At 42.8% G+C, this 22499-nt stretch overlaps 2 long non-coding RNA genes across 4 annotated transcripts in view; one reads left to right on the top strand and one right to left on the bottom strand.

The window, feature by feature from the left end:
• Nucleotides 1-572: 572 nt before the first annotated feature.
• Nucleotides 573-21592, top strand: LOC311440972. 3 transcript variants are annotated; one of them, XR_014695693.1, is made up of 7 exons: nucleotides 573-688; nucleotides 8046-8113; nucleotides 13597-13746; nucleotides 14764-14860; nucleotides 17119-17208; nucleotides 18057-18184; nucleotides 20354-21592. It is a non-coding gene; the product is annotated as an uncharacterized lncRNA (long non-coding RNA). The 3 variants fall into 3 exon arrangements; XR_014695694.1 differs by having other exon boundaries at nucleotides 17093-17208; XR_014695695.1 differs by lacking the exon at nucleotides 20354-21592 and having other exon boundaries at nucleotides 18057-18825.
• The window catches only part of LOC311440971, a 63431-nt gene continuing 42030 nt past the window's right edge, over nucleotides 1099-22499 (bottom strand). Inside the window, exons 3-4 of the long non-coding RNA XR_014695692.1 lie at nucleotides 3002-3126; nucleotides 1099-2418 (exon numbers count right to left, since the gene is read on the bottom strand). This is a non-coding gene — a long non-coding RNA (uncharacterized lncRNA). The remainder of the gene's footprint in view (nucleotides 2419-3001; nucleotides 3127-22499) is intronic.

Below are 22499 nucleotides of genomic sequence, written 5' to 3'. Positions count from 1 at the left end.
TGCTATTTTGGCAAGATAAAATATATTAACCATCCCATCAGCTGGCTAGTGAGCAAAACTAACTGTGATGAGGAAAAACGAATTAAAGGAGCATTAATAAAGATTATCAGTGAAAGAAAATAAGGTCAAAATTAGAACTCTGCATTTTAAAGCCACCTTTCAAAAATGCAAGCTGCTTTGCCCAACGATAAAATCCATTCATTTTCCTAATCATGCAATCAACCAATCTCCATTATCTTCAGCTAGCTAGCTATAAACATGCTATAGACTGGAGTGAAAGAGGGAGAGTGTGAGGTTGAGAGACAGAGAGAGAGAGAGAGAGAGAGAGAGAGAAAGAAAGAAAGAGAGATTACTACACCCAGCCTTTTATAAAGCCGTTTCTTTCATTATAACAGGTCTTTTCATCAAAATGACACAGAACCTTTAAATTTGGGCATAATACTCCAGTACAGTACGCAGCTCTAGCTAAAAACTGATTTAGAACCTGCTCCAGAAAGCAAACAAACTCACTCGTTTGACACACAAATTGTTTACGATTCATTAAAAAGCAAAATTGCATATCACAGTGCTGGCAGCTGAGTCCATATGGGTGCAAGGGGTATTCACTCATCTCTTTGTATGCTGGCAGTACCAAACCGAAGTTTAGCACTATGCAGCTGAGATTTTGTGCAGCCAGACGATGCATGAGGTAATTTTAAAAGCTTTATTTGTCTTTAAAACATTAAGATCTGCTCTCTAGCTTACTTTTGATTAAAAGAATGTGGCAAATGCGGTGAGGTTTTGGGGGTGAAAGAAAATGATAGATATCTACTTTTTGTTGTGCATTTTAGATTCACAGACTGTATGAAAAACTGCTTATTGCTCCATCAATAATTGAAACTTTGTATGAAAATTATTTGCAATTAACGCATCTATTGTAAAGATCTTGAATTATTCATTTCAGCTAAAAATAACCTCTCTTTCATCTAGCACAACTTCTACCAAAAAAAAAAAAAAAAAGGCTATTTTAGTGGGGTTTTTGTTCTCTTAGAAAATAAATGGTGTGACGTTCAAGTTTAAGGAGAACTTTCTGCAATGTTTAATCTAAACAACAGCATGTGTGGTTATAAAACTGTTTATTTTTAGGCAAGTGCATTACTAAATGTTTCCAGCATTTTTACATATTATATTCACAGTACTAAAACATCTGTGAAATAAATGTGACTGAAATGAAACTTCCTCGGATACTTTCTAAAGGGTGACAATAACTGCCTAATAGCATTTGAGGATACTTATTAAATAATAAACATTGACATACCTCATCATAAAAGCAGCCGATAGACAATAAAAGAGGAGTGGTAATAAAATACACAAATGGCTTAGAATAAGGCAAAATCACAGCACGATATAAATTGTGTGGTTAAAACAGGCAGTCGACAACTTTGCTTTGAAAATGATAACTCAGAATCAATAGCCTTATTTACAGGGGTTTAACCAGCTAAAAAAAAAGTCACATGAATAGTCAACAGTTTATGTGCATGCAAATACCCCTTCCCCCTCCAACTTCCCCTGGCAGAAAGTCTAATTGGAAAATCAGTACTATAAGTAAAGTGGTTAGCCTTCCCTATTCCCATTAACCAAAAGCTGCATGTTACATTTCACTGGCAACCGCTGGCAAACCTCTAATAGACGGTTAAAAAATTAAGAGTTTAGACAAAACAAAACTGAAAAACCCGAGCCCAAACACCTTTAAATACAAGCCACATGATATACACAATGGCCACCACCAAGCTGCAGAATAAAAACCTTCCGGATCTCACTTTTAAAAGTCTTTCAAGTCCTCAGAGGTCTTAAACTTTCCAAATGATACCAAAATTGGTCCGGGGCGGCGAGGGGGAGGGAGAGCCCCCGACTTGTTTCAGCGTATCATACAATGAAAGTGATCATGCCTTGTTTTGTAATTCCACTCGCCAGTCCTTTTTTAACTGATATCTATGTGAAACGAGCTGAGGTTCACGGTCCAGTTAGGAGCGGATAATACATTCATTGTCCTGGCAGCAAACTTTTCCTCTCACTGGAAGAATTCACGCTTGCCACAAGAATAATAATTACAGAAAACTCAAAATGCGCTGCTAACGAATTAATCCCTAACGGACAACACGCTAACGAGGGCAGTAATGATTTGAGGACTCTCTTCCTCACAACAGGACTTGCATCTTCTGCCACAATGGGCTATTGTGCATCCTCCCAACTCACTATACCTCTTATAGATTCAAGATGTCAAAGGTTGTCTGGCCCGGCTGACCATGACATGCTAGTTAACTCGTTCTACGGAGCACGTTGGGACTTTAGGGAAACTTTAATTGCGCCCCAAAGCAGCCCGAGCCAGGCTCGGTGGGATCCGTAACACATGGCTCCAGGTCAGCGCAGCCCGGGAACCTGCTCTCACGTAAACAAGCGGAGGGAGAAGTTAGATCGGGGGCTCCGGCGAAAGGCAGCACCTCGCAAACCGCGCTCCCCGCACACGTGATGGTTTTTACACCACGCCACGACCGCACCGTTGCAGGCTTTTACAGTCAGCGGCTCGCAGTGCAGCAGGCTGAACTTTCCACCTCCCCTCTTTACAAAATAGTGCATGGTAAAAAATCACGCACACGGACGCTTGAAAGCAGCAGATAAAGTAAAACAAACTGAGCGCCAGGCAGCCGACCGAGACAAGTTACTCTGCACGAGGCTTTTGCAAACTATTTCTTTGCATAGTTTGTGTATTTTTTTTTTATTTTTTTTTTCCTTCCTTAAGGAGAATTGAGAAAGCTTCCCTGTGGAAACTGTAGTGCACATTAACGGTCTCCTGTTACACAGGGGAAAGCACACAAGTGGGACAAGTGTGAGGCTGCTCCACTGAAGAGTGTGAAAAAAATCAAATGTTAATTTGATAAATGTGAGGTCTGGGACATTTTGTCAAAGAGGGAGGGAAAGTAGAAAAGGGAGAAAAAAAAAAGCAGCCCTGCTGCCAACTCACCATCCACCAAGTTCTGGCCGAGATGTCGTAGCAGAGCTGCCATTTGATGGAGCCGTCGGAGGTTTTCCCTGCCATTATGCTGTCAGCAAGCTTCATCTGATGCTAACTCACGGGAGATAAGACACCTAATTGAGAAAACATTTGCACTGGCATGTTGGGCAACATGTAGCCCGGTCCATACCATATGGAATCATGGGTAAAAAAAAAAAATCTCCTTGACAATGAACCAATCTCTCACAGACCCAGTGGCAAGGTGAAGTGGAGATGAAAAGTCATCTGCTCCTAGCACTGTCTTCTCCTCTCTCTCTCTCCCTCTCTCTCCCCCTCTCCCTCTCTCTCACTCACTCCTTTTTTTTTTTTTTTTTTTTTTTTTTTTTAAATAAGAACCCACTGCTCAACATCAAAGAGAGGCGGTCAAAATTAGGGCTTCATCACTCAGATGATTTTGGTCTGCAAGGTTTTTCTTTCCTTTCCCCGTTTTCCTTTTTTTAAGAAGAATAAAGAGATTTAATAGGACAAAGGCAGGTAGTGGACTGCGGAGGGAGATCGCCACAGGCTATTAGCCTAAAATTTCTGCTTGACAGATGGAACTGCTTAGAGACTATCATGCAATGTTTTGATTTTTTTTTCTCTTTTTTTTTTTTTTTTTTTTAAAAAAAAGACTTTCAGTCTGATTCAGTATCTGTTTATCGCAGCTACTTTTCTCATGTACGTGACTGGGCAAAAAAAAAAAAAAATAGACTGAGCAAAAAGAATTGCACCTTTCTTTTCTTTTTCTTTCTTTCATAACTGTGCATGTAATTATTTAAGCAATGCAAGAGCAAAACAAAAGTATAAACTGCTTGAGTTGATTTCTCGATTCAGTGAGAGGCGCTTTCTGAAAGAATCAAATGCTCTTTTATTTATTTATTTATTTATTTAATTTAAATAAGAGAGACGTTAAAGTTTTGGCTCTTTGTTCCTTCTTGATTTTAGATACCAGATCTTATTCTTTAAATGAATGACTTTTCATATGAAGGTTCAAATGGCTAAAGTGCTCCCTAAGAGCCAAACAATTCCCTTCTTGTCTTTTTTTTTTTAAATATATTTTTGCCACCATATTTTTAAAACTTGTTTTTAATGTTACCCTTCCTGATACCATCAGGCAATAATGCCAAAAGCCTCACAGAGGTTTGTTTCTTCCTCTGGGCATCGGTATTCTCCACAACATTCATAATTTAAATGCAGAACTGACAGAGAGCTTGGAAAAATGACAACTCCAGACTAAATACTTTTGGAAAGTTACAAAATCCTGGTAATGTTCAATGCTAAGATCCTTTCCTGGAGAAACAGGTAAAAGATAATTGTATATTTTATTATAAACCTCTGTTTCCCACTTGTGCTGGGGCACTGCAAAACAGAAGTATTACTTTTAGGACAGCTGAGCATTAAACAGGCAGCAAATGCTTCCCATTTAAGCCGCCCTGCGACGGATGCTCAGCTCTGAGCACCGCCACCCCACAACAGGGCACTTCAGTCCGTGCAGCAGCGCCGTCCCTCAAGTGCTCGGGAAAATGAACTTCTGCACTGGCCACCAGAGTCGCCAGGAACATCGCCTGGGTCTGTCGAGCTGGGGCTGGTGGAAGTCGCTCGCTCACAAACAGCGATCCGCTGCGAATCTTTTTGTCGTTTGGATGCAGGAGGAAAACGGATCAAAAATATCCCCTCTATTTTAAACAATATCTATTTCTGCTTGCATCAAAAAGGGAAGCTTGTGGGCGCACAATTCCTCGTTTGATTGTTTTGTGTACTAACAATTGTTTAACTATTTGGCTGCAGCAGAACTGTAATTCCGGGCTGCACAATATTACAAAACCGGCATTCACACAGGACAGAACTAACTTTCATCCAGCCTCAGCAATACTTTCAGATTTCTGTGATGTGCGAGATAAGCAAATGACTTCGGATAAAATACAAAGTGCTGATGTAACACGCAGGGGTTAGTCTTTGTTTTTGCCCCAGCCCTAACCATCGATTGGGACTGCACAAAAAAATATGTCAGTGCATGATCTGCACGACTACTTCACATCCCAGTTTGCTTTTTTTATTTTTATTTTTTTTCCCCTGGATAGCAGGTACAGTATCACTGCTACTTGCAGTGAAGGGTCGGACTAGCATGGGAAGTGTTAAGTTTTAGTCAGAGTCCAGGAAAAAAAAAAAAAAGGGACGCTGTGCCAGGAACTGTCCTTGCACTGGCCGGCCAAAGCGTTTATCGTCTTCTGTTACTTGGGCTTCGCTAACGCTACCTGTCCTCGGCGGGGCTTGCTGCTTCCTGAAAAAGCTCCCTGAAAATAATCACACAAAATATAAAGTAAAAACCCGAAGTAACGATCTGCCTTTGAATGGGTGTCAGGTTCGATTTTATGCTGCTGTTTTTGCTGCTGCCTCTCAAAACAAACAACCTACCCACCCTGCTTATAATTTATTTAGTATTTTATAGCTAGTTGGGCTGCGTATCTTTCCCCTCAAGTTGTGGTAAATCTCTGCTCAGTCTATATGGCTTTCCACTGCCCGATGCAGTTATAGATCCACTGACAAACTTTCTCTTGATTGCTATATTAACCACTGCTTGGAGAGCACTTAGGTCTTCCTATGGCAATAGATTACTTTACATCGGAATATTAATTATAAGCACACTGGATAAACATTTTTTCAGAAGAGCGTACACTTTTCAGCTTATGAATGACAGAAGCATGAAACCATTTCCTTCCTGACGGCAGCTATGTGCAAAGCAACGAGGAGCGCTGCTGGTTAACTGTGTTTTAAATTCAGCACAATTAGGTGTAGTTAACTTTGCCATTGTTCGTTCTGATGCCGGGGATGGTGGGTTCTTACCCATAGAGCAATTATTCCTTTCATAAGCGGCTGTTGTTAATAGCATTAAAACAAGATTAAATACAACATGTTAAATATTGCAATTATTGTGGAAAATAAAATTATTTGGTGAGCATAATGGGGAGCAAATCAAGCATTTAACATGATCCAGGAAATGCTACTCCAAACAATTGCATTTGTTTTATGCAATTTTTCCCCTTTGATTGCTGACAGATGCCGTTTTGGAAACAAACATCTAAGTAGTTTTCCTTCAATCAGGAAAAAAACCACACACCAGAAAATGGCTACATGTTTTGAATTTAACTCTTGTCAATCAGCATTCTGCACAACACTCCCTGTGAATAGTACTAGGACAAAACGATGCCTTCCAACGACTAATAAGCCACAAAGATGTTTGCTTCTAAATCAGATCTGTTCCGAAGGAAGAAAAAGCTTTCGTGCTGCGTGGACATTCGTGCAGACACAGCTGCAAAATCAAAATGCTTGCAATATACGAGTGATACTTCAACTTGGAAATAAGTTAGGTGTCTGTGTTTGTGGGCTACGGGGGAAGAGATTTGTTTTCCGACAGCTTTAGGCCTCAAGCACTGAATTGAAGTACTTGCCAGTTGCTTTCTGACTTCCTACTGGAGAAGTGGCCAACTATGCAAAAATAAATGCGCTTCATTGTCGAGCAGTTACCTGCCGCAGCACCCGCAGCACGAGCGTGCCCCTCCGTATCTGCCCTCGGCGGCACGCTGGGTGAGGTCATCGCTGCTATCAAGTGTACGCAACCAGGACGGAATGCGAAAAAAGGCTAATAAAGTGTATTAATTCAGATGACTATATCAAGCTGGCATTTTACAGTCTACTGGAAACTGAATGCATGAGAGCATTAGAAATGTTGGCATAGCGGGTGCTTTCTCCAAATGTTGGCTTCTACTGTTCACGTCGGGAAAAGAAACCCGGCAGAACTGCGTGCGGCTCCCAGCGCTAGGCACATCTTTAGGATCCTGGGGCTCCCTGCTAGAACTCCTATTAATTGCACCGTGTCTACTGCTCGTTAGCGCTTTCTCGATTCCCTTTACCCCCCTTATTTCTTCAGTGGCAATAGCTTAGAACCTTTTTGGAAGGTTGCAGCCGATTAGATCTGTTCCTAATTTGGGAGGCGTTTTCCTTGGAAAGCCTGCACTTAGATGAGTTATGGAGAGGATTTCCTTATCTCAAGCAGTGACAATTAGTTCAAGTGCCACGTGAGAGCAGGCAGTTGATTTTTGGACAGCCTCTGAACTTATGCAAAGTTGCTGACAATGAGTGTGTGTTCTAGCTTTTGGAAATCCTATAATCCTGGCTTCAATCAAGAGGATCTGCTGTTGCTGAAGGCGTAAACAAGGACAGAAGCAGCACGTGACCGCTGTGCCTGCACCTTCAAGAGCTCCTCAGCCAAAATGAGTGCAGCAGTAAAGCTTCTACGGGATACTCAAGGTGACCCAGGCATGCTGGATGATGTGGCCAAACCCAGGGAAAGAAGTCCTTTCCCCTTCCACAGGAAAGTTGTCTTTGGTCTCTGCATTTTCCCCGTAGCTCAGCTGTATGCATTCCTCTCGCTCCTCTGAATTTCTTCTTGCCATCTGCACTCCCCCTTTTGCCTCATCTGAAGCAAGCACCAAGACCCTGCTCCTGACAGAGCAGTCTGCCAGTACGGACACCCTGACATCACGGACAAGGCTGGGACTTCACGTTTGAAAGAAAAAAGGAGGGGCAGATAAAAGGACTTAAGGGGAAGGAACGGCACACAAACATTATGAAAAATGTAAAAATTCTTCTCTATCAACCCAAAATGTAGAGAAACATAAGCCAGATTTATTGGAAGTCTAAATATGCCCAACTATTTCCTAATCTGTGGCCATAAATCAACACAACAGTTCAACACATCCTTCAGCTGAGACAGGTACCAGCCCTAGGAGCGTGCACTCTGAGGCCGCAAGGCCTGTGGCAGCCAGCCTGGTCCCCTGAGAAGGGCGAGGAGGGACAAATCTGGAAAAAAATCATTATTCTCATACCTGGGAGGAGCTATCAGAGGGGATGAAGGACTTCTGCCCCAGAAATATCTAAGAAATTTAAGTAATACAATTTTATAGAAATCAAAATAAAAGTATTAATCTAAACTACAAATTCTGTTTTGATGCAGCTCCATCAAATGTAACATCACCCCCTGGGGCGAGTGTGCAGGATGTACCCAGAAAATATTCTTATCAGGTAAATTAGGCTGGAATGTCACCTTACTACTCTTTTCCTTTTTCTTCCTAGAATGAAATATTAACAAAAGTAACTACCTGCTATTTGTATTGCTAACTATTTTTGCATAAAAAATGGTAATGTTTAGAAGCCCAGTCTCTCCTTTATTATTTGAAATATATTATTTTAACTCTGACATTAGAGGGCATGCGGAAGATGCTGCTTTCTACCATCTCCAGAGCCACGGCAAAACTCTAATAGTAAGATTCATAACTTGTAGGAACGGAGCTCAAGAAAACTAAAAGGTTAATATATTCTAACTAGATGTTGGGTATAGAATGTCAGATCTGTCAAATTTCATTACAGTTTGCTGCTCAATGAAAAAGATTTGATTTCTTTTGCCACTGTCCTACTATGTTCAAGTCACACAGTGCCAGCAGCAACCAGCCAACGACCACAGGCTGGCACTGAGCGGGCCCGAGTGGGAAGCCAGCCGCAAGGACCATCTGTTTCCGATTTCTAGCGAAGCCAAGATGTGCAGTGAAGTGCATTCCATTCACCCAGCCAGCCTTCTCCCTGCTCAAGTTATTAGTGTTACAAGTGAAATTATCTTTTCCAAACAGCGGGGGAGCTATAATCCTTATGGAACAAGACTTTAAAAAAAAAAAAAAAAAAAAAAAAAAAAGGAAAAAAAGGGGGGGAAAAATAGGACAGAAAAAAGGTCCCCCCTACACCCTCCCTCCCCGGTTCAAACATCTTTTGTTAAAATTGTTGATGACAGTTTGGAAATTTAATTGCCATATTCATGGGTTTCATCATTTTAAGGGATATTTCACTAGGAACTATATCCTCTAACACAAGAACGCGTGCTTCAGTTCATGGGATCTAATGCAATAACCCATTCAAATATATTTAGAGCGCTATTTATGAATAAAGTTAAAAATGACAAGATGAATGCTCATTTAAGTCTCTCTAACATTAAGTGCCTTGAAAAACATTGTAGGTTTTAAAGTATAATTTAAAGTGAGATTGCATAAACAGCGCTAATTACATGCTACTTACATTGTTTCAATATGTAATGCATATGTTTAACCTCTCCGGGAGAGGATTGGTCTTGGCACAGCATTGGGGGGATTTAAGGGTATGCTAAACTGATAACTGCAGAACGAGCTCTGACATAGGATATCGGTCTCCTACTGTTACCTAAATGCCAGGTGAAACCAAAGGATTTATTGAAGGGAGGGTGGAAAGGGGACACACACATACACACACACAAAGACAACACAATGAGGTGAAACTGAGAAGTTTATTTTCAAAGGGGGAAACATTTATCCTTTGACACCATTCCATTCCAGTGACTTTATTTCTAATATACCATGAGATTAATGATGTGGCTACTGTCACTGTGTCTGATGAACACTGGCAGAGCTCTGGAGCAGTTGCTCCCTCTACTATTAATGGACATATTTGTACATTGGCATATATAAGACAAACTTGCTCCCTGTGCCAGCCAATTGGAAAAAAATCTTATTCAGAAATACAGAATTTTGGTTTTCTTCTACTGCATTCTATACATAATATACAGTTGATTTAATATTTTCTGATTTAAAAACTTTTTAAAGTTAACAGTTGTTTGACAGTGCTTTCATGTCATATAATAGTCTCAGTATGACTCCTATGAAAAATCCAGTTAGAAATAAGGAAGTAAATTTTCAACAGGACCGAGATTCCCAACATGCCAGAGGAGAGTCAATATTCAAGCCTTTGCTAAGGGATGGCACAATTGCTGAATGTAGCCATAATCATTCACCATCCTATCCCCATTCTATTCTTTCAAATCTTCCATCCCTATTCTTTCAAAGTAATGCCATCATAAAAGAAAATAAAGTAGCTCATTTCATTAATTTTCTTAGTCTCTTGCCATCTGTTTTTACAGGTCCAAAACCACTGCTATGAGTGGCTGATACCGCACATTAAGAGTAACCGTTGAGTCACCTGAAAACTAATTCTCATTCAGCCCTACTTTAGGTTTTATCTTTACTTGGTGTGTTCGGTGATCCATGGACACTGGCTGCTGTTGCAGGAGGACATTACTTGAGCTGTGGCTAAATTGGTACTAACACACAAATCATAACCTCATTCTCAACTGTCTATGCATATACAGAAACATCTAAAGCTGCATACGTTGCCTATATTTAAGATGTCCTGATGTACTAGAACTAAAATGTATTTCAGGTGCTCTGGTGCTATGAGAAACAACACTTCATGTCTCTCTATGCAAGTTTGCTTCCATGTAGATAAAGAAGGAAGAGAAATAAGGATGCAGAAGAGTCTAAACACCACAAATAACTGTGGGACTGCTACAGACAATTTCTATTTTAGAGGTCTGCAGGGTATTGTAAGAGAGAGGCTAGCAAGCAAAACTCATCAGGCTCAGCACATTTCCATAGCTTGGTCAAGCTTGGGAGGCTGAGTACCAATGCCTATTGCACAGATGACTCGGGTAGACTGTTAGTCCAGGCATAGGCAGACTTCTTGTCACTCCTCCTGTAGAGTTTGTAGGTATTATAGAAACCCACAAACTCAACATCACATGAAGTAATGCCTGAAGTATGCCTTAATGACTAAAGCAGATTGAGAACTACCTTTGGATTCGAAGACTGCAGTGTCATATGCCACAGGAAGCATTTATCTCTCTGAAACCATGCTCTGATTTTCACTTATTCTTCCAGTTTCTGATAACCAGTTGCTGCAAGTGGCTCACAGCAGAAAGGAAGACTTTAGTATTAATCAAGAGTGATAGGCAAGTGCCCAAAGTCTGCCTGGAAATGGCTTTCTTTCATAGGACCTGCTGAGTCCACCAGTGCTGCTGGATTCACAGGCAGCAGTGCTAAATCAATGCCTTTTATCATCTACAACTACATGAAAGGCTGTGACTACTCCTTCCTAATGAGAGACTGCTGTAACACTGTCTGCTTAGGGCTATTCTTGAGGAATAAGGAATCCAAGACAGATGTGGCAGCGACCATCATATTAATCTCAAAGACCAAATCCCTCAAAGCAGAGGAAATATGAACAATTAAAACAATAAATATACTGAATCACATGGATTTCCAGTGCCCTCAGTACTAACAACATCTCCACACATTACTTTGCAATTTTAGTCCGTGAACAAGTAAATCCTCTTCAGTTTAGAGAACAAGATTAAAATGCTTCTACTATTAAAACCACCCTCGTTTGCTGGTTCACATGTCTATTTAAATACCTGCCTATTCCTTCGCTTCACCTCTTGAGGTGTCAGGCTTGTCCTCTTGACAATAGGGCTGAATGGCAGCCAGCAGGCTGAACAGCACACCTGGAAAACTGTGGGGAAGGACCGAGCTGCATGGAAGCAAATTTTACAAGTGAACCTGATATAATGCATTAAAGTGGCTTCGGATTACTGAACATCTTACAGCAGGATAACACTTCAGTGATGCTAAGATAAATGTACGCTCTTGTGTAATCCATGCCACTGAGCATCACATCCTGGAAGGCAAATCTCCGAACATAGTTTATTCAAAAGATATCATTATAAGATCCTTTTCTTTTTTTTTTTTTCTGTTAACTGATCATATAAAGGAATTTCAGAGATTGAGTCTGCAACACTTGTCTGTCTTTGTGAGGTCCTTTTTTTTTCCTAACCTCTTTCCAAAAATATCCACAGAAGTCATAGCTCATCAAAAAATAAATAGTCCCATAAAGAAGTTTCAGCTAATCAAACATAGTTTTTCATGAGTTTAGAACTAATGGAAATTTATTACTTCAGATTTAGAAAATCAAATTTAATTCAAAATACGGTGCACTGCTAGCAAAGAGAAGATTATATAGAAATTCTCTGACAGGAATCCGTCATTAAGGGGAAGGCACATTCAGTCCTCAAAGGCTCCTTTACAGGAGTCAGGAGGCACTAACAAATAACTTGCACCCTGTGTTCAGCCTAATCATGACCCTTCTGGCTATGCCCCCTGTATGCCTGCAGGTAAAACAGAGGTGGTGGCCCTTATGCCACCACGTCACCTGTCCCTCACAGGCCTTCGGCCAGCTCTGAAGTGGCAGGAGTTCACAGGAACCCAGAAATCACTCAGGGCGCTATGCTTTTACCTTCATAAGGTAGGGAATGACTGTGAACTTGACTCTGTGCCGTGGATCAGCCGTGCTCAGTGTTGAAAAGCTGAGGAATGGTTTCAAAGCAGGCTTTGAAGCCTACTCAGTAGGAATGGCTGGAATGTGCATCTGCGTTACCAGCGAGCTGCTCTGGTACTGCGAGGAAAAACACAAAGCTGAGTCACAGCAGACGACAATGCTGCTGACAAAATGTTTTAAACTGCAAGCTAAAACAACAATGGGATTATTTATGGACTGCAACTCTTATTTTAATGTCAATAAATGTACTGGATAAATTCCCCTTCATTAGCTGGAAACCTCAGAAGGAAACAGAAATATTCTGGTAAACCACAAACTTGTTCTTAGCAAATACATGGCTACATTTCCACTTCAGAGGCATATCCAGACTGTTTCTTCACTGGGACAATAAATCTCTGGGAGTGAAAAACAGAGTCTATAAATGCAAGACCAACAAAGTAAGGGTGTGACACACACACGGCCCTCAAGGCTCCAGAGGACGACAGTGGAAAGCAATGAAAGCAGCTTTTTTTTTTTTTTTTTTTTCTTTTAAATGAATGGAAAACATGTCTTCTGAGCTCTACCATTCAGCTCTTAAACCAAATGGCTGGAACAAGTTCTCACTCCAGGAGGTTTTTGCTGTCTTATCAACGGGGCTGGGAGGTGGGAGAGGGACGGAGAAGCTCGGCCACGTCCTGCTGCACCTCCCCGACTCCTGAGATGCAGAAGGTGCCTTTCTTGTGCATAGCTGGCTCCAAAGACATTATGCATCAGCGCTGCAATGCTGAATGCAGGACGGTCTAGTCCTTCACCATCCTACCTTGCCACTGCTGGATGCTTTGTAGAGAAAGAGGGAGAGGACTCAGGTTTGCCACTGAGGCTCTCCCATCTTGAGAAAAGCCCCAGCAGACAGCTGCAGTCAGCTTCTGCTTCCTTGGGGCTGATTTTGAGAGAGATGAACAAGACAAAACATCTCGCCAAATAAGAGTGATGGCTCCCAGCCTTTCTTGAAGGAATTGGTTCATCTCAGGCTGGAGAGCCTGGAAATCAGAGCCAGTGATTGCTTTCTCCTTCTGCTCCTCAGCACTAATTTTTCTTTCCTTCCCCCTTTCTAAATCTGTGGTTCCGTATCTTAACCTGCACCTAATGGCTTGCAAGCCATTTCCAGAACTGAAAATGTGGTACAGTCTTATCTGTGCAGCATTTTGCTTATTTATAGCATCACACTAATGCCACTTTAGATTTTCTTTAGAGTTTTTTTTCTTATCGGAAGGATGAGACACAAACAATTGTGCCCGGGTCTGAGTACATTCTCTGCCCCTTTATTCGATTTATTTCAGATGCTGTGTCCTCGGGAAGGGGGACTGAGGACTAATAAATCAGGTGTTTCCTCCTTCAGTGTAAGTCACCTGCTGTGATCAATAAGAAGCAGAAGAAAGAAGTGCTCTTGTTTGCATGAGGTAATACAGACAAACAGCCACGTGTATGAGGTAAGAGCATATTTCAAGCCCTATTCTTGGCAAACCGGCGAAGTTGCTCAAGAATAGCTCGTTGTGTTCGAGTAAGAGTAGAAAACTGTTTGCTGAGAAGGGATACAGGGGTAAAAATACTGCTCAGACCAGGAAGTAAAATGGGGAATCCAGTTCTTGTTGGCTTTCTGCTGAGACTCTGGGTCAAAATCAGACCCGTGCAGTATTCCCATGTCAGAGAGCCCAGATTTCTCACAGCCCAGCAGCAAGGAACCCGATGCCCAGCTGAGCAGGGACCAGATCAGATACCTGGGGACAGTGCTGGAGATTGTATGGGATGTGCTCTCCCCCCTGCACAACCTTCCCTGCTTCCCACCTCGAGCCAGGACATTGCAGTGTCCCCCAACAATCCTGAAGTGATGCAAAACCTGTCATGGCACGGGTTTATTTTTCACTGGATGAAATTATTCCAACTCTCTGTAGATAGGCAGATACCAAGGAAGCCTGCACAAAATGCAAAGAGCTATAAATATATCCATGTGTAAATGTTTACACAAAATGTTGCTCCAGTAATAACTAAAAAAATTAATCTTAGGCCTTAGTATTCAAGAGCTGAACCTGTCAGTTAGCTGTGCACGAGTCAGTGGGGACCACGCTTCCTTTCCCCTCTTTTCTTCCCCCAAATCCTCAGCCAGACTTGGCTGAAACCTGCTTTGTCACTCAGTTTTGGCACATATTTGCCTACAGATGGGTCAAACAGCCTTGCTTTTGGGTGCTTACCTGGATCAGAGCTTTTGTCACCATAACATGAGGACTCAACACACGTAAATGGCATAGCACTATCTTTATATGAAAAGAAGCAAAGCCTACAAATTGCAGGCACTTTCCATTAACGGGGCAAATCCTGGCTCTTGAAAGGGAAGCAGTGAGAACTGCAACCGTACAAGTAGGAACAGTAGGAAGCGAGGGGAGAACCATTCATCAAAGGATGGGAAAAAGCCTCTACAGCTTTTTAATCTTCATGAACTACTTTTTAAGGTTCACCAGGCTCGTGCAAGTTGACAGGTTCCAGTGATGTCTGTCAAAGAACAGCCATGCTTTGATAACTGCAGAGAAGCTCACGGCAAGCACTGAGGTAAGACTAGTCCTCCTAAGGCTACCCACAGCCACAAACAGGTTCCCAATACATGACACACTGTATATATTTGTTTTCACACATAAACTCACAGCCTCAGTCTTGTATTCAGAAGTTTGTGTACAGCTCATACTGAGTCAGGCTCCCAAAGATGCAGGATTTGAACACCTTCCAGAGTGAGCTGCTTTGCCCCTCGCTCTGCTTTTGCAGAGATGTCTAGCGGCACCTCCGTGCTTATATTCACTCTCAGTCAGGAGTGGGTATAGTTTTGCCTAGAGCACCTCAATGTAGCCTAAAAAAAAAAAAACAAAACACACACAAAAACAGAATCAGGTCCCTTCTAGTAACTGCTTCACCTGAGGATATAGTGATCGCCTTCCTAAAGGGAAGCAGCGTTAGCTCGAGCTTCTCCGTGCTTCTGCTGGAAGACCTGGGCTCCAGTGGATAATCCAAAAGATTATTCCACAGGAGATTAACCCAGACAATACTTATCAAAAAATGTCACTCCACAAATATGAGCCAGGAGTATGTTCCTGGGAAATGAAGGGATGGGATATCTGCACGTCCCATCCGCTCTTTAGCACACATCCCCTTGTCTTCCCCTTCCTGCACTGCATCACTTCTCAGCCCTGCCTTCCCGCAGCTCATATTATTTGGGGTAGGGATCTTACTAACTACTTACACTGCACCTAACACAATCGGGCCATGAATGTTCATGGGGTTTCTGGAAAATTTCATAAGATGATTTTTATGCTAAATAAATACCTACAGAAAAGATACTGGTAAAACCCGTCCTTTTCTAAGATTTAGTAACAAATCAACTATTTGGTGCATAATAGGCAATTCATTTTGCTATGCATTTACTCTGCTCTATTTAAAACACGAAGCACTTAAGGATATTTGGAGTATGCAAGGGACTATTACAAAATCAATTTCTATTCTGCTTTATAACTCAGCCACTTAAAGCCTTAATTTCCTACAATTCACCTTCTTACATCTGACCCATTAAAAGCAGGACCAGCTTCCTCCCGAACTCCGACCATATGCTCCATAGAGCGAAACTATCAGGGCCATCACCTCCCCTTGCACATTGCCTATGTTCGTGCACTTCCAGCATCAGTTCAGGTTTGTCTGCACTTGCTTGGGAACCTGCTGCCTCTTTGCCAAGGCTTGAAGGAGGGAGCTTTGGTTTCGCCGAGGGATCTCCCGTTACGCCTTACAAATAAACAAACACCGGGGTACCTGGCAGGAAGGCACGGCCCTTTGGTGAGCAGGGCTCAGGCTCGGCAGAGGGCAAACGGGGGAGGCAGCATCGTTTTCACTCCAGCACAAAGTGCCTATTCTTGACTACTTGACCAAAGGAAGCAAAAGCAGAGGGACGACCAGCAAAGCACATCTGCAGGGCTGTATTTCACAGGAAGCAGCGCAGCTCCTCTCCAGATAAGTTTCACTAAAGAACAAAGACGGATTTTGTTCGGTGCTTTTAGAATGATGCATTGAACCTGGACCTTGCTTTTCAGTCCCTGAAAACAAGGCCTACAGAGCGAAACCTAATTTCTCCCTCTCCCTTCTGCGAATTAGCTGCATGATTTTTAAATTAGCCCTCTGCTTCCTGCATGAAAAATTGGAAAATACACGCACCGATCTCCAACCAAGTTTCTATGTTTTACTTATTGATTTTGCAGACTGCACGTAGGTTAGTGCATCTGAAATAAACGTCAGAGCAACAACAGCTAAGCCACTTGCACAAAACTTAGCCTCCAAGGCTGAGCTGCTTTCAACTTTAAGAAACAAAATATTTATGACTAAGAATAAGACGCATGGGGTAATAATGAATTAGCAGGCAGTATTGTCACTGATTGTAAAAATATTTTGAGCTTACATCTTCCATGTACACCATAACCTCAGAAGCATACTACCCACTACACTTGGTTTTCCAGTAGCTCCGTGAGGTGTGTTTTGAATGATAAAAGCATCACTGGGTGTAGTGGAAGCAAAAGCCATGCTCATATTAAAAGCAAACAGCTGAGCACCCATTACCTCTTGTCCTGGTGTTTCTTTTCTCTTTGTTTGTTTTTGTTTGTTTTAGCCTGAGCAGCATACTCCAGTAAATGCAGGAGACTGTCAAGTACTTCTTTATAGTTTTTTTTTTTCTTTTCCCTTTTTAATCTCCATTGCTTGCAACGTCCTTGCCCTCTTTACAAGCTGCAGACTAATATTCTTTTCTGTCAGTTTTCTCCTTTGTCCTTCTCTCTCAGCAAAGAATGACGGGGGATGAAAAACAAAGAAAAACACCAGCACCACCACCACCACCCTCAAAATCCTCAAAACTTCTGCCCCTCTCCCAGGTAAGAATAAGAGTTAAAGGTTAAAGACAAGAAGTTTTGTATCAAAATTTAAAGGAACTGATAAATTTGAAGGAAGATCATCTGTATCACTTCTCATTATTGCTCATTTTCACTATGCTCAGCTCTGCAAAGAGTAGTGGAGCATTTTACAGCAAACAACAGCTTACAGTAAGGACAGCCTGGGAGATTGCTCTCTGAGAAGGACACCGGGGTCCTTTCTCAAGTGATTCTTCCAGCATTTTGGGAGCAGAGGCTGTGAGATGTGATGAGTACAAGGCAGCAGAGGGCTGGGGGAGCTCCCTGGATCTGGGCGTTATCACTACAGCAGCCTGGTGATGCCCATTTGATAAACTCCCCTCGGTGGCTGCCTGCCCCAGAGATGGACCACGGACTGGAAGGCAAATGCTGCTTGTTCTGCTTGGGGCAGATGTGATCACCTGCGGGGCAGTCCAGAACTGGAAGCCGTCTTCAGGAAGGAGAAAACATCCAGAGCCCCAGGATTTGTAGATTGGCAAATGTTATTTCATTTTTATTTTTTTTTCTTTAATTCCACTGTAAAAACTGTCTCGGTGGTTACTATTGGAAATTTTCCTCTAGTTTCAGGACCAGTAAGAAAGATTTTCTTTCTGGTAACTTAAAATTGAATTTCTGCAGGTTGCATCTTAACCATTTTGCACTTGGCACGTGCTGTACATCATCCAGGAGTGCTCCTTATGCTTTAGTCAGCATATTGCTTCAGCATCGCAGTCAGCTTTGCGCGTTTCTGTACATAACCCGCAATTTGCATTAGCTGCGGGACTAAACTTGATTTAATCTCTTTCTCCCCTCATGTACTGCGACTCTAAAAGAAACAGGAACACGAGGAAAAAGATCTCCCCTCCCAGCCCCCAGCCAACACAAGCGCTCCAAGAGTTAACTGGATGGCATCGCAGCCAGTAACTACTCTCCAGCAGTACCCGGCGACACTCCTGTGACAGTAAGCATTTGGGTCACCAGATGCCACCGTGGCAGTGAGAAAAGCTTTGCCTGCATCTTCCCCAGCCTTCCCCGTAAACTCCTCCAAATTTCTCTCTCCTGCCCTTTTCCTGTCCCAACCCAACCTCTGATCTGCGTGAAGCCAGCCACTGGAGGGTCACAGCCCGGTATGCAAAGCCCAGCTACCAACTCCAGCACAGGGAAATCCCGAGGCTGGTGTCCAGCACCTCTCAGGAATTATTTTGTAAAGCAGTATTTTCCAACCTGGCGGTCATGGCACACAGCAGCTTCTTTAGTTATGTTTCTTGCTGCCTGCTTCTTTCTACAATGAATCTGCCCCACAAATCTGACATTTAGGCACCTACTCCTATGTGCAGGAGCAAGCAATAGAACAGGGCAACAGGCGTAATGAACAAACATCCAAAAGTTAGCCTGGTTTTCGGATGGCAGCAGTGCACAAAGATGGTCTGTTAATGGGGCTCAGGGTCTGCATATCTGACACAGCATCAGCTGAGACACGGCTGCAGTGCATGCCCAGGGCCAGCTGCTGAAGGCAGAGGCCAAGCACGATGACAAGTCCCCTGCAGACATCCTTCTTTAATTACCATGCTTTCAGCCTCCTGCTCCTTTTCCACTTTTTTTTTTTCCTCCCTGGAACAAAAAAGGGGATAAAGAATGGAACAGCAACTGGCTGTCAATTGACTCTGGAGAGGAGAGGAAAGAAAATCCGTGTTGAGATGGCACTTTTGGTCCCCTCTGACCACCACAGCAGCCTAAGCAAAGCCACCTTCTCCTGCTCCATCCTCTCCCCTCTGAAATCCCAGCAGGGACAGGGGACAGGGACAGCAGCCTGCAGCTGGGAGGGGACAGGAACGCCTCCTGCCAGCTGCAGCAGACCCAGCTGCTGACAGAGGACACGTGCTGCTGGACAGGGACCTGCTGGGAGATGCGCTGGGAGCAACTGGGGCCGGAGCCTGTCTGCTCCCCAGATACCCTCCAACACGGCCCTGAAGTTCACTGTGCTTGGGCCAGCTGAGCACATGCACAGAGCAGAATGCAATGTATCGTGTCCAGCAGTTAACAAAATATTACGTGCACTTTTGATGCTATAAAACCTTTTAAAAGACTGTTAAACCTTTCACCGTGGGACATAATGAAACCTGTATTGCTGTCTGCAGCGGACCTGGCCTTCAAACACGTAATTAAGCAGTCACAAATTGCAAAATTGGTTTGTTTGGTTCCCCCACTATGCAAACACTGTTAAAAGCTTTCTCATTTGTCAGTTACTGCGTTGTAATTGACAGGCTACAGGCAACAATTATGCAACTTCGAAGCCTGAAGACCACATCCATGTCTTATCATGATTTCCCAACACCAAGTATTTACTGTGTATGTTCCCTATGGGTTCAGTTGCTGCATGCACACAGGTGATAGAGCAGCTACCACTTGAAACGAAAGATTTGAAGCTCACTAAGCATAAAGAATCTCCCTCTCTTTATGAGGCTGAGGATTACGCTTTCTGTAGCTGACTGTACCGTCTCTAACCACTGGAAGACTTCATAAGCACCAGCATATGCTGAACGACTTGCTGCATTCTGTATCTCTAATAATATGGACACAGATATGTATACCAGAGACCAGAAACACCATATGCTCTAGCAAGCAAGTGCTGGGTCTTCTGCGCTCTCTCGTGTAATCCTCCTACTCCTCAGACCACCCAGCACGCTGAATATCCAACACATTTACACATAAGCAAGGAATATGCTATTGTATGTACCTTATACTCATAAGAAACTTTCTTCAGGGCTTATGTGAAGTTTAAAAAAAATAAATAAGGGCAGGAGACTGTGTGTAAATCATTTAAATGAACTCTCTTCAAGACTTCCAGCAGTAGCTTTTTGGCACTACCCATCAGACCAAGAATGTTTCCAGCACAATTGTTATTGCTGCAGCTTCTGTTCTTTATGCAAAAATCCTGGATTACTGGGATGAAAACAGAACTACACCAAAAATATCTGAGGAAAGAAGACAACTGAAAGACAGACTTTCTTTCACAGTTTTTTTTTTTAATTATTATCTAGCAGCTATTTAACTCACAAGGGCCAATAGGTCAGTTCAAAATATATGGTACGTTTAATGGCAAATAGTAATCTTTCTCTCTAAACTGCAGGTTTTAAATCCCCACTCTGAACAAGGGCCTACAGAAAACACCAAGCATCTTGGAGGATCACCAGGAAGAACATAAGGAAGATACAATCCTCCTATGTGCTTTTGTGGGTGATGGGGGGAACCACAGTCTGCTCTTTTAAGAGCAGAGAGACTGCTCCCAGTCTGGATTTGTACTGATTTTCCAGCAGGAATCCCAATGTGCCAAGGAGCAAAGGTCCAGACTGACTGACGTCTGGGAAGAAGAAATATCTCAGCTTGTGCCACATTTTGTTTCACCAGCACAGCTCACAGAGTTCAAACAAAGAGGAGAACTACAGGCAGCAAACAGAACTGCTTGAGGAAGCAAGCAGTGGGACCCCATGCCACAGGGTTCTCCAGATGCTACAAGTTCCATTTATTTATTTTTTTTTAAAAAAAAAGGTCATTGATGACCACATTTGGTAAAATCCTTGCTTATATTTGCTAGAACTTGCTTTCCAGATTCAGACTCCTCTCAATCCCTTTTTTTTCCTCCCCTGCACACTGCCCCTCCACGTTAAGACACCCTGCATGCTTAGTAGCAAATAAAAAAGCTTTGCTATTAAAAGGATAAAGTCCCAATTCCACTTCCATCTCTATGGATACAAGGTTGTGACTCCAAAAGGAGACAAAATTAGACTTCAGTTATACCTGTATAAAAGGATTGGCGTGTGAGAGATGCTTTGGATTTGCACCCAAGTCAAATTTAGCCCCTGAAGTTGATTTTTTTTTTTTTGTGGGTTTTAGTGAGGGGATTTGTTAATTTTACACAACTAAACATAGAATTGGAAAATGTTAACTTACTACCCACTTTTTCCAATATGTAGGTTATTGTAAACATCTATTTGCTCAGTTACATCAGGCTTTAAAGTATCGGTGCTGTGGTTTTGGCAGCCATAGCCAGCTTCCTGCAATTAACAATGAATGAGAGGGGATTTCTATGCATTAAAATACAAATCAATACGGGCAATGTTTTACTAGGTTCTCCTGCTCAGAAATACTGACTGTTTGTTTGCACCCAGGCTGATTCTGCTGTGGAAGCACTGCTCAGAGCAGTGTAATCACAAAACCTTTGCTAAACCCTCACAGCACACGGCATTAGCACCCTGGAGCTAAAACCTGGTGGCAGTGCCCAGACACAGCTCTCCAGGTGCTCTTGGCTGAAGCACAGCTGAATCCCTGTAGCAGCAGCATGAGTGCCCTGCCTTGGTGTCAGCACTTTTGCACAAGCTCTGATTTTCAGGACATTATATTGACTTGGATAAAGAAATTCACCTGTGAGTGAATTGAAGCTCTTGGAGCTCTGTAGCCTGCCTGTATGCAGACAGCAACACCTCCAGTCACACCTGGGCACATCGCTACTACACCGTTATGTGTGGTTCTCCGAAGCTACAAACTACACGCCACTTGTTGATGAAAAGGAAGAGGCTTAGCATTTTACTGGCTTTATTATTTTAAAAATCACTAAATTAAGGGGTTTTACAGATCTAATCAAGGTGTGAGAAGGCAGTTAACAGAAACCCCAAACATCTAGTAAGTAAAAAAAGCCTTAAGGCCTTGCCCTTAAGGCAAGGGGTCGCATTCAGACTTTTCTGTGCTCTGGGCAAAAGCAAAATGCTGCAGAAAACACGGTCAGGCTGCTCTGCCTGCCTCCTCCCTGCCCACACAGCATCGGAGCCCAGACTGCAGGCAGCACACACCACAGGTCATCCATCTTTGTCCTCCCTGCCAGCCCCAGTTTGTCTTTTTAATGCCCCATGGCTGTCAGTGAGGTGGGGATGCTGCAGAGACAATCCCACCCTGCTCTGAAGGCTGACCCCTGCTTCTGCGTGCTTTACCCCTTCTGCTCACCTGGGTGGTTGGCCAAGCTTTAGCACACCTCTCAGTGAAGCTACAGAGGAGGCTGCAGGTGATTTGGATGGTGTGTGATGCACATCAGCAAGCCAGACTCTTAGTAATGAATAGCTCATAAAGATTTTGGGTATTTAAAATAAGCATGGCTGTGTGAGTGCAATCTGTTCCTGATCAGAGGCAGGTGAGGGGAAGAGCACTGCGAGCACATGGGGAAGATTGGCTGGGGTTCTTTAGGGCTGCTGTAGCCCTAACACCCCCTTCGTGGTCTGACAACA

This window comes from Aythya ferina, assembly GCF_964211825.1.
Source record: "Aythya ferina genome assembly, chromosome: 8".
NCBI lineage: Eukaryota > Metazoa > Chordata > Aves > Anseriformes > Anatidae > Aythya > Aythya ferina.
The sequence above is the reverse complement of the archived record's forward strand: the minus strand, read 5'-3'. Positions and strand labels throughout refer to the sequence as shown.